The 11788-nt window shown below is 40.4% G+C and overlaps 1 pseudogene; it reads left to right on the top strand.

Moving 5' to 3' along the window:
• Nucleotides 1–4365: 4365 nt before the first annotated feature.
• Nucleotides 4366–4950, top strand: LOC104853875 (annotated as a pseudogene).
• The last annotated feature ends 6838 nt before the right edge of the window (nt 4951–11788 follow it).

Below are 11788 nucleotides of genomic sequence, written 5' to 3'. Positions count from 1 at the left end.
TGAGTCAGGGTCTCAACTATGTAGTTGAGACTGCCCTGAAACACACTATGTAGCCCAGGCTGGTCTCAACCTCCCAGCGATCCTCCTGCCTCAGCTTCCCGAGTGCTGGGATTACAGGTGTGCGCAACCACACCCAGTGCCTACTACATCTCCATTTAATTGTCCCATTTGTTCTGTGCAGAAGACAGATGGATCTTGGGGAATGAGAGTAGATTACTGTAACCTGAATCAAGTGGTGACTCTGATTACAGCTACTGTAACAGATGTGGTTTCCATGTTTGAGCAGATTACACCTGTCCCTGTTTTTGGTGTGCAGCTATTGATTTGCCAAATGCTGTCTTCTACATACCTATCCATAAGGCCCATCAGAAACAATTTGCTTTCAGTTGCCAAGGCCAGCCATTCACCTTCACTGTCCTACCTCGGGGTTATAGTAACTCTGTAGCCCTGTTTCACAATTTAGTTTTCAAGGAATGTGATCGTCTTTCATCCGCATAAGGTAACACACTGGTCCATTACATTGATGATATTATGCTATTGGACCAAGTGAGCAGGAAGTAGCAACCATTCTAGATTTCTTAGTAAAGCATTTGAGAGCCAGAGGATGGGAAATAAACTCAATTAAAATTCAAGATCCTTGTACCTCAGTGAAATTTCTAGGAGTCCAGTGGTGTGGGCCATGCAGAGAGATCCCTTTTAAGACAAAAGATAAATTGTTGCATCTGATTCCCCTATAAGCAAAAAAGAGGCACAATGCCTAGTGGGCCTATTTGGATTTTTGGAGGCAACACATTTCTCACTTGGGTGTTTTATCCTGGCGCACTTACCAAGTGACTCAGAAAGGTGTGAGTGGGAACCAGAACAAGAGAAGGCTCTGCAACAGGTCGAGGCTGCTGTGCAGGCTGCTCTGCCACTGGTGCCATAGGACCCAGCAGATCCAAATGTACCTAACGTGTACTTAAAGTGTCAGGTAGGAAGGCTGTTTGGAGCCTCTGGAGGCTCTGATAGATGAATCAGAGCAGAGGCCTTTAGGATTTTGGAGCAAGGTTCTGACCTTATCGCAGGCAATTACTCTCCCTTTGAAGAACCCTCTTGTCCTGCTTCTGGACCTTAGTGAAAATTGAACACTTGACCATGGGATGGCAGGATACCATGTGACCTGAGTTGCCTCTCATGAGCTAGGTATTGTATGATCCACCGAGTCATAAAGTTAGATGTGCACAGCAACAGTCCATCATTAAATAGAAACAGTTATGTGTGATTGAGCCAGAGCAGGTCTAGAAGGCACAAGTAAGTTACATAAAGAAGTTGCCCAGATGCCCATGGCTCCTACTCCTGTTATGTTGCCTTCTGTCTCTCATCATGCACCCATGGCCTCATAGGGTGTAAACTATGATCAGCTGTCATAAGATGAGAAGGTTGGGGCCTGGTTTATGGTTCTGCACATTAGGCAGACACCACCAACCAGTGCACAGCTGCAGCATTACAGCCCCTTCCTAGAACATCCTGCGAGGACACTGGTGAAGGGAAAATCCACAGTGGGCAGAACTTTGGGCAGTACACATGGTAGTGCATTTTTCTGGGAAAGAAAAATAGCCAGATGTGTGTCAGTGTACTGATGCATGGGCTGTAGCCAATTGTCTGGCTGGATGGTCAGGAACTTGGAAGGCACGTGACTTGAAAACTGGTGACAAAGATATCTGGGGAAGTGGTATGTGGATAGACCTCTCCAAATGGACAAGGGATGTAAAAATATTTATATTCCACATAAAGGCTCAGCAAAAGTGACCTCAGTAGAAGACTTTAACAATCAAGTGGATAGTATGACCCATTCTGTAGATAGCAGGCAAACTATTTCTTCAGCCACCACTGTCATGGCCAGTGGACTCATGAACAGTGTGACGGTGGAAGGGATAGAGGTTATGCATGGGGCCAACAACGTGTACTCCTACTCACCAATGCTGATTCAGCCACTGCTGAATGCCCAATATGCCAGCAGCAGAGACCAGCACTGAGTCTCCAAGATGGAACCATTCCCTGGGTGGTCAGCCCATTACCTGGTATGAGGTTAATTATATTGGACCACTATTAGCATGGAAAGGACAGATCTTTGTCCTTTGGAAGAAAACAACTTCCTACCCAGATTGATGTACCCCACAAAACTATCTTTCAAAATTGGAGAAATAAGATACTTCCATGGCAAAAGACACCTGAGGAAACTCATTGCCACCAAACTAGGTCTCCAAAATATTCTGAAGAACATTCTAGAAAGAGACAACAGGGATTATAGGAGTCCCCACAGAATGAACCCACCAGGTAAGGCAAGCATTTAAACAGAAGTGCTCAGCTGGGCATGGTGGTGCACACCTGTAATCCCAGCACTTGGGAGGCTAAGGCAGGAGGATCACTGTGCATTTGAGACCAGCCTGGGCTACATAGTAAGTTTCAAGGCAGCCTCAACTACATAGTGAGACCCTGACTCAAAAAACAAAAATAAAATTAAAATAAACAGAAATGCTCAAAAAAGGGAACCAAAACCAGAAAAATAACAAGGATAATCAATACAGATCAGTTGTAGCCATCAAAATAAGTGGTCTCAAATCACAAATAAAAAGAAACAGACTGGCAGAATGGATCAAGCAAGATCCAACATTATGCTTCATATAAGAAACACATTTAATCCAAAATGAAATTTATAGGCTGAATAACTGTACTCCATGCAACAAGAACCTGAAAAAAAGCAGGGATTGACATTCTGTTTCAAGTCCAAGTGGATTTCAAGCCAAGACTGATTAAGAGAGACACAGAAGGTTATTACTACATCCTTTTAAAGGTAACAATCCAGGAGAAAGGGATAATAATCATAAATATATATGTACCAAATACCAGCACATCCAACAATATAAAGTATATATAAATATACATATAAAGTAAGTATTAATAAAGTAAATATTAATGGACATTAAAAATCAAATAAGGCCGGGCATGGTGGCTCACACCTGTAATCCCAGCACTCGGGAGGCTAAGGCAGGAGGATCACTCTGAGTTCTAGACCAGCCTGAGATACATAGTGAGTTCCAGGTCAGTCTCAACTACATAGTGAGACCCTGGCTCAAAAAACAAACAAAAAAATCAATAAGCACTGGGCCAGGGATTTAGTTCAGTGGTTCTGCTGCCTGCCTCATAAGCAGAAGGTCCCAAGTTTGATCCCTGGTACAAAAAAAAAAAAAATCAAATAAGCACTAAGATAATGTAATGGGGAACTTCAATACTTCACTGTCACAAATAAAATAACGACAAAAAATCAACAAAGAAATAACAGAACTGCTCCAAACTTTTGGACAAGTGGACTTAGTGATGCTTTCAGAGTGTTCCATCCCACAACATCAAAATATACATTCTTCTCAGCTATAAAGGGACATTCTAAAAATAGATCACATACAAACTCACCGAACATGCTTAAGTAAATGCACAGGAATTGAAATTATCCCATACATATTATCACACCATAGTGCAATGAATCAGAAATCAAAGGCAATGAAAACCATAAAAACTTCATAAACACATGGAAATTAAACAACAAACTCCTGAACAACCAATGTGTCAGAGATGAAATTGAAGAAGAAATGATACAATTTCTACCATTAGACGACAATGCCAATACAACATATCAGAATTTAAAGGATGCAATGAAAACAACTTATGAGGGAAATTGATAATGGTGAATTCCCATATCAGAAAAACAGAGCAAGCTAAAGAAACTAATGTTGAACTCAAGCTTCTAGAAAAAGAAGAGCAGGTCAAGCCCAAAGCTTGTAGGAGGGAGGAAATCACAAAAATCAGAGCAATTAATGCAATAGAGTCTAATAAAATAATACAAAGAATAATGGTTTGAAGAGTTGCTTCTTTGAAAAATTAAATTGAGAAACCCTTAGCCAAGTTTATAAAAAAAAAAAGAAAGAAAAGATTCAAATTCATGCAGTTAGAAATGAGAAGCATGAAATCAGAACAGATTCTGCAGAAATCCAGAAGATCTACTTTTGAGTAGAATATCTCTTGAGTAGAATATCTACTTTTGAGAACCTGTATTCTAATAAGGTGGAAAACACAGAAATTGACAGATTCCTAGATACATATGAGTTATCAAAGCAGAATCAAAAAGATACAACAATTCTAGGGTGTCGCGGGGAGCCCTATCAACCAGGTAGGCACCAGACCGCGCGGGAGGAGGCCAAGGTGAGGCCAGGCGAGGAGCCCCGCCCTCTGGCCTCTGGCTGTGTCTGAGCTGCTGGGAGCGAGGACGATCCAATCACGGCCGACCGGAAGGAGCACATGCGTATACCGAGGGACGGGACAGCACGAACCATGGCGTTGAAGCGGATTAATAAGGAGCTTAGAATTTGGCCCGGGACCCTCCAGCACAATGTTCTGCAGATCCAGTTGGGGATGACGTATTCCACTGTCAAGCCACGATTATGGAACCTAACGACACCCCATATCAAGGTGGTGTATTCTTTCTGACAATTCATTGTCCTACAGAACACCCCTTCAAACCACGTAGGGTTGCATTTACAACAAGAAGTTATCATTCCAATATAAACAGTAATGGCAGCATTTGTCTCGCTATTCTAAGATCACAGTGGTCTCCTGCTTTATCTATTTCTAAAGTTCTTTTATCCATTTGTTCAGTGCTGTGCGATCCAAACCCAGATGAGCCCCTGGTGCCAGAGATTGCACGGATCTATAAAACAGACAGAGACAAGTACAACAGAATGTCTCGAGAATGGACTCAGAAGTGTGCCATGTGATGCTACCTTAAAATCAGAATAACCTGAATTATAGCTGGAATAAACTTTAAATTGCTGTTCCTTTTTTGATTTTCTTATCCGGCTGCTCCCCTATCAGACCTCATCTATTTTAATTTTATTTTTTGTTTACCTCCCTCCATTCATTCACATGCTCCTCTGAGAAGACTTAAGTACTTCCAGCTTTGGACAATAACTGCTTCTAGAAACTGTAAAATAGATACAAGAGAACAGTTGCCCAAGATTCAGATTTTTTTGTAATGGAGCATGTGTATTATGTGGCCAATGTCTTCACTCTAACTCGGTTATGAGACTTAAACCATTCCTCACAGCTCTAACTGCTGAAGAAGTCAGCTGAGGGGGGAAGATGGATGCTTGGTTGTCACAGCGAGGAAGCAGCATTATTCTAGCAGCATTCATTCCTGTTAAACTTTCCACTGTTAGAAATTTGAGGTTACGTGATATACTTTGTGCTCATAACTGATGTGGCTGGAGAATTAGTATTGAATTTATAGCATCAGCAGAACAGAAAATGTGATGTAGTTTATGCATGTCAATAAAGGAATGATGACCTGTTCTTGTTCTACAAAGAATGGAAACAAACTCAAACACCCTTTGTATTCCAAAATAGGGTCTCAGTACATTTTGTGATTCATTTAAATTGTTAGGAGGCTTGGAGCTATTAGTTAATCTATCTTCCAATACACTGTTTAATATAGCACTGAGTAAACAATGCAAGTTGCCAATGGATGAGTGATCAACTAATAGCTCTGCTAGTAATTGATTTATTTTTCTTCAATAAAGTTGCATAAACCAATGTGAAAAAGGAAGATATAATGATTCTAAATAAACCAATATTATTCAATGAAATTGAAGATGTAATTAAAAACCTACCAACAAAGAAAAACCCAGGCCCTACCAGTTTCACTGCTGAATTCTACAAGAAATTTAAAGAAAACCTAATGCTGCTGCTTCTCAAACTTTTTACTGAAATTGACAAGGAATCAATACTCCCAAATTCATTCCTGGAAGCAAGCATTACCCTGATACCAAAACCAGAGAAGGATCCAACCAAAAAGAGAACTAAAGCCTAATCTTCCTAATGAACATAGATGCAAAAATCCTCAGGAACAATCTGGGAAACAGAATTTAGCAAATCATTAAGAAGACTATACAACATGACCACGTAGGATTTATCCCAGGGATGCAGGGATTGTTCGACACACGCAAATAAAGAAATGCATTATCAGCTATTCCTCAGACAAAGGTCTACTATCTAGAATATATAAAGAACTCAAAAAAATAACCCCACCAAATATAAAGACCTGATTCAAAAATGGGCATCTGAAATGAACAGACACTTCTCAGACAAACAAGTAAAAGCAGCAAATAAATATATGAAAAAATGATCAACATCACTGGTCATTCAAGAGATGCAGGTGAAAACAACACTGAGATTCCACCTCACCCCACAAACAATGGCTGCTATCAAGAAATCAACCAGCAACAAACGTTGGTGGGGCTGTGGGGAGAAAGGAACCCTTCTCCATTGTTGGTGCAAGTGCAGATTGGTGTAACCACTGTGGAAATCAATATGGAGATACTCCAAAGAGCTGAGACTAGAGGTTCCATTTGACCCAGCTATCCCTCTGCTGGGTATCTTTCCAAAAGAATTAAAAGAATCATACCACAGCAATATGTGCACACCTAGGTTTATTGTGGCACAGTTTGTAATCACTAAAACTTGGAAATAGCCCAATTGCCCATCAACTGGAAACTGGATAAAGATATGGTTTTTCTATAAAATGGAGTACTATTCACTCATAAAGAATGAGAAACTAGAAACATTTATAGCTAAGTGGATGCACATTGAGGCCATACTCTTAAGTGAAATAAATAGGACACGCATGTGTAAATACCAAATACTTTCTCTGGTGTGAAAAACTAAAAGTGTAAATAAGGTTCAAATGGTATAATTGATAATGTGAAATAGGAAGAAAAGGACTAAAGGAGAAGGGGAAGTGGGAAGGACAGGGGAAAGGAAAGAAGGGAAAAGAAAAAATATGAGAAAAGGAAAAATGGAAACCAAGTCTTTGTAAAATAGGGAAGAGTGAAGGGGGTGAAGGGAGGGCAGGGATATGGGGAAAAAATAAGAACCAAGATACATCTTGTGAAGGTACAAGATCCCAATGATGAATGTAACTGTCTATATACCTAAAAAGTACCAATAAACTTAAAAAAGAAGAAATGCAATACACCATATCAACACCCAAGGTCAAAAATCATTTGATCATCCCAATAGATGCAGAAAAAGCATTTGACAAAGTCCAACACCCATTCATGATAAAAATCCTACAGATTATTGGAATAGATGGTCTTTATCTCAATCTGATAAAAGCCATCTCTGACAAACCAACAGCCAACATTATACTAAATCACTAAAACTTAAAGCTTTTGCTCTAAAGTCAGAAAGAAGGCAAGGATTTCTATTCTTGCTACTCTTACTCAATATAGTTCTGCAAACATTAGCCAGAGCAATTAGACAAGAGAAAGAAATGAAAGGAATAAGGCTATTAAAGTAAGAAGTTAAATTATCCTTATTTGTGGATGACATGATACTATGCAGAGAAGACCCCCAAAACTCCACCAAAAGACTTCTAGATTTAATAAGCAAATTCAGCAGTATAATGGGATAGAAACTCAATTCCTCCAAAATCAATAGTCTTCCTGTACACAAATAACAAACTCACTAAGAGAGAAATTAGAGACATAACACTTTTATAATAGCATGAAAAATGAAATAACTAGGAATTAATGTACCAAAGAAAGTGAAGGAACTTTACATTGGAAACTACAGTACTCTGAAAAAGGAAATCAAAGAGAATATCAGCAAATGGAAAGATAGCCCTTGTTCTTGGATAGGAAGAACTACTATAGTGAAAAGGGCCACACTTCCAAAATTGTTATACAGTTTATTTGTTTAATGCAATCCTGATCGAAACACCAATAGCACATCTCATGGAATTAGAAAAAACAGTCCTAAAATTTATTTAGAACCAGAAGAAGACTTAGAATAGCAAAAGCAACTTTGGGTGACAAAGGCAAGGGTGGGGGGGAACACACACCCTGACTTGAAATTATACTACTAGGCTACTCTGATAAAAACAGCATGGCACTGGGAAAAAATTGACCTGAGGATCAATGGAACAGATTAGAAGATTCAGAAACAATACTAAACACTCACCAACCTTATCTTTGACAAAGGGACCAAACACCTTCACTGGAAGAAAGATAGCCTCTTCAATAGTGCTAGAAAAACTATCTTTCCACTAGTCAAATATTAAAACTATACCCATATGTCTCACCTTACACTAAGCTGAAATTGAAGTGGTTCAAAAATCTAAATGTTAGAACAAAAACACTAAATCTTCTGGAAGATAGAAAATGTAGAACTCTTGAAGACATTGGTATAGGCAAAGACTTTAAGAACAAAACCCAGATCACACAGGAAATATCACAGAGTGTCAACAACTGGGAACTTGTTTGATTAAAAAGTTTTTGCACAGCAAGAGAAATCACCAAAAGTATGATGAGAAAACTCACTATGTGGGGGAAAACTTTGTCAGCTGTTTCTCAGACAAAGGATTAGTATCTTATAATACATAAAGAACTAAAAATGTCAGATTCCCCAAATTCAAAGACCCAATCCAAAAAGGGGCATCAGAAATGAATAGACACTTCCCAGATGGAGAGACAGCAAATACTCGGGAAAAAATGTTCAACATTGCCAGTCATTTGAGAGATGTAAATTGAAATAACCCTGAGATTCCATAACTCTCCAGGAGAAATTGTTGTTATCAAGAAATCAATCAAAACAAGGGCGGCGAATTTAGCTCAGTAGTGCCACTGCCTGCCTTACAAGCACAAGCTCTTGAGTTCGATCCCCTGGCACCAAAAAAATAGAAAAAAGAAAAGAAAAGAAAAAAGAAAAAGAAAGAAATCAACCAATAACAAATGCTGGAGGGGGTTTGGAGAAAAGGAACCGTTCTCCACTGTTGGTGGGAGTGTAGACTGGTGCAAACACTGTGGAAATCAGGTGGAGATTCCTCAAAAAACTAAAACTAGAGGTTCCATTTGACCCAAGTATTCCCCTTCTTGGTATCTTTCCAAAAGAATTGAAACCACAGCAATATATGTACACCCGTATTCACAGCGGAACAGTCTCTAATAGCTAAACCTTGCAAACAACCCAAATGTCCATCAACTGGTGAATAGATTAAGAAGATGTGGTGTTTCCTTATACTTTGGAGTACTACTCTGCAATGAAGAAGGATGCTTTGAGACATTTATAGCTAAATGGATACATTTTAAGATCATGCTCTTAAGTGAAATAAATCAGACACACGTTTAAATATAGCATTGTTTGTGGGGGGGTTTTTTTGGCATGAGAAGCCAAAAGTGGAAATAAGGACTAAAATATATAAGATATTGGAAATTGGAAGAAAATGTTTAAATGAGAAGAGGACAAAGGAGGGAAGGTAGAAGGAAAGAAGGGACAAGAAAAAGAGAAAAGAGAAGAAAATGGTAATAAATCTTTGGTATATAAGAAGGGGAAGAAGGATGGAAGGGAGGGGGAAAATGGGGGAAAAAAAGAAGATATATCATGTACAGGTACAGTTTTCCTATGATGAAAGTTATCATTATGTATATCTAAAGTGTACCAATAAATGTTTTGCTTTTTAAAAAAACCTGACTGGAGAAGTAGATGATCTCTTAATTAAAAATTCCCAGGACACATGAGCAGAGCAGTTCACAAAGCCCTGCATGTGGATTTCTCATGAGAACTGAAGCAGGTTTTTCATAGTATTGCTTAGACCAAGTCAGCCTGAGGAGTGGGTCACACAAAAAGGTCAGACCACATTGAATTTTTGCCACTGTGTTTGCTCTTCCAGAGTTGTCTGCCTTCACATTGTAGGTGCACTTCTTTTCTTACTTTTGCTTGGCCCAAACTCACTGGAAGAATTGCTTTCTTTTCCTACCTTTGTTTTTGTTTTGTTTTGTTTGTACCAGGGATCGAAGTTGGGACCTTGTGCTTGCCAGGCAGGTGATGGAAACACAGCCAAATCCCCAGCTCTTTTCCTACCTTTAATAAAACTTTGCTACCCGTTGACTTGTCTTAATCAATTCTTTGCTCAGGACGGAAAGAGCCTAGAAACCACCTCTCGCAGGAGACTCCAGTACTCTAAAACCCACACAGAATTTGCTCAGAGGCCTCGATTAATTTCACTCACCTTTGTGAAAACAGTAGAACTAAGAGTCGTTGCTTAAAGATTACAGAGACAGTGTTACGAGCTTATCAATGGGTTGTTTGAGGGGAATGGGGCACTATATCCTAAATATTATGTCAGCTCTAAACAGTAACAATGAGTGAATTTATGCAAATAGAACAGAAGGTAAGGCTGGGAGTGTGGCTCAGTAGAAGAGCACTTGCCTAGCTCAGTTTGAGCCCCAACATTGTCAATAAATGACTGAAAGATCAAATGTAGCTGGTTGCCAAAAGGGAAAGAGAACTTATCTACTTTTTTTTTTCTTTTAAACACCATGTATCTGAGAAAACTCATCATAGAAAAACTTCATCTGTGTCTTTGATTCATTCTCAAATCATTTAAAAAGCTACACAAGTGTCTTGCTGGGAGTGGTGGCCCACACTTGTAACCCCCGCATTTGGGAGGTTGAGGCTGGAGGATCAACATGAGTTCCAGGCCAGTCCGAACTACATAATGAGATCCTATCTCAAAAAACAAAAGCAAACAAAGAAAAAGCTATACAAGCATCTTGCCAACATTAGAAATCAAGAATGCTTTTCTGAAATTAGTTCTCTGGTAAACCTCAAGGGCAAGTAGAACCCCTCTTTTCCTGTGGTCTTTTCTTTGAATTTTGTCCTGGCACCTCGCTCTAGACTGTAGCTGCTTGCTTGTCAAACAACAAAATTCCGCTTTTCCTCTGAATAAAGGTAATGAACCAGCACTGACCACGTGATTTCTGGAGGAGCCACATGGAATGCAGAGCCAATGGCAGTCTAGCGCTTTCATCCAGCACGAGCTGCCCTTTAACTTGAGACCGGGTGCTCAGACACAGGTGAGATTTCTCTCCTGTGGCCACCTTAGTGGTTCACATGTGATTGGCACCAGTCTTGCTTGGTGCTTATCTCACAATGAAACTTTTCTGCGTTGTCTGCATCTTTGGAAAGAATTTCTTGAGCTGGCAGGCGATAGTATTATTAATCTTCCACATCACCACCACTACCACCAGCTGTTAAGAAACCACTGGGCAAGATCACTGAGGTATTATTTCAGCTTCAAAAATAAAGTGATTAATCGTTGGTTGTGTAATCTAGATATGCTACAATTTCTTATTCTTTTTCATCCTTGGAAAGCAACGCTGGGCATTTGTGGTGCACTAGCATTGGGGGAAACGTCTGCTAGTATTTCAGGCAAGGGAACATGATATACTCTCCTTCAGCTTCTCAGAATCGGGGTTCTAGCCATAGGGTCGCCGACCTGGAGAGGGCTTGAACTTCGGGATGCTGCGGCGCAGTGGTTTCCAGAGAGCAAGGGGCTGGAAAAAAATGCAAACAAATGCAGGGTTCGGGCCACCGTGGCTCACACTCTAGCCCCTCTGTATTGCTAGACCAGATAAAAGTCCTGATTCGGCTCCCTAAGTCTGGCGACTTTTGGTAAATTCCAGTACGCGAACTTCCAGTGTGCTTTTGCGCATGTGCACCTTGCCAGCTTGTGCGCCTCCACGCATGCGCACCGTCTCTGGTTTGCCCTAGCTTCCGGGGCGTCCCAAGTACCAGCTCCTGTGGCCTTTGGCCTCCGTGGGCGCTTTCACAGGAGCCTGTGGGGCCAGGGACACCGGCGGGGCTACGCCAGGAAGGCTCGAGCCGTGCGACCTAGGGCCCGCGCTACTGGGCGGAGGCT

Source organism: Fukomys damarensis, unplaced genomic scaffold (genome assembly GCF_012274545.1).
Source record: "Fukomys damarensis isolate Sample0158 unplaced genomic scaffold, DMR_v1.0_HiC HiC_scaffold_17, whole genome shotgun sequence".
Classification (NCBI taxonomy): domain Eukaryota; kingdom Metazoa; phylum Chordata; class Mammalia; order Rodentia; family Bathyergidae; genus Fukomys; species Fukomys damarensis.
The sequence above is the reverse complement of the archived record's forward strand: the minus strand, read 5'-3'. Positions and strand labels throughout refer to the sequence as shown.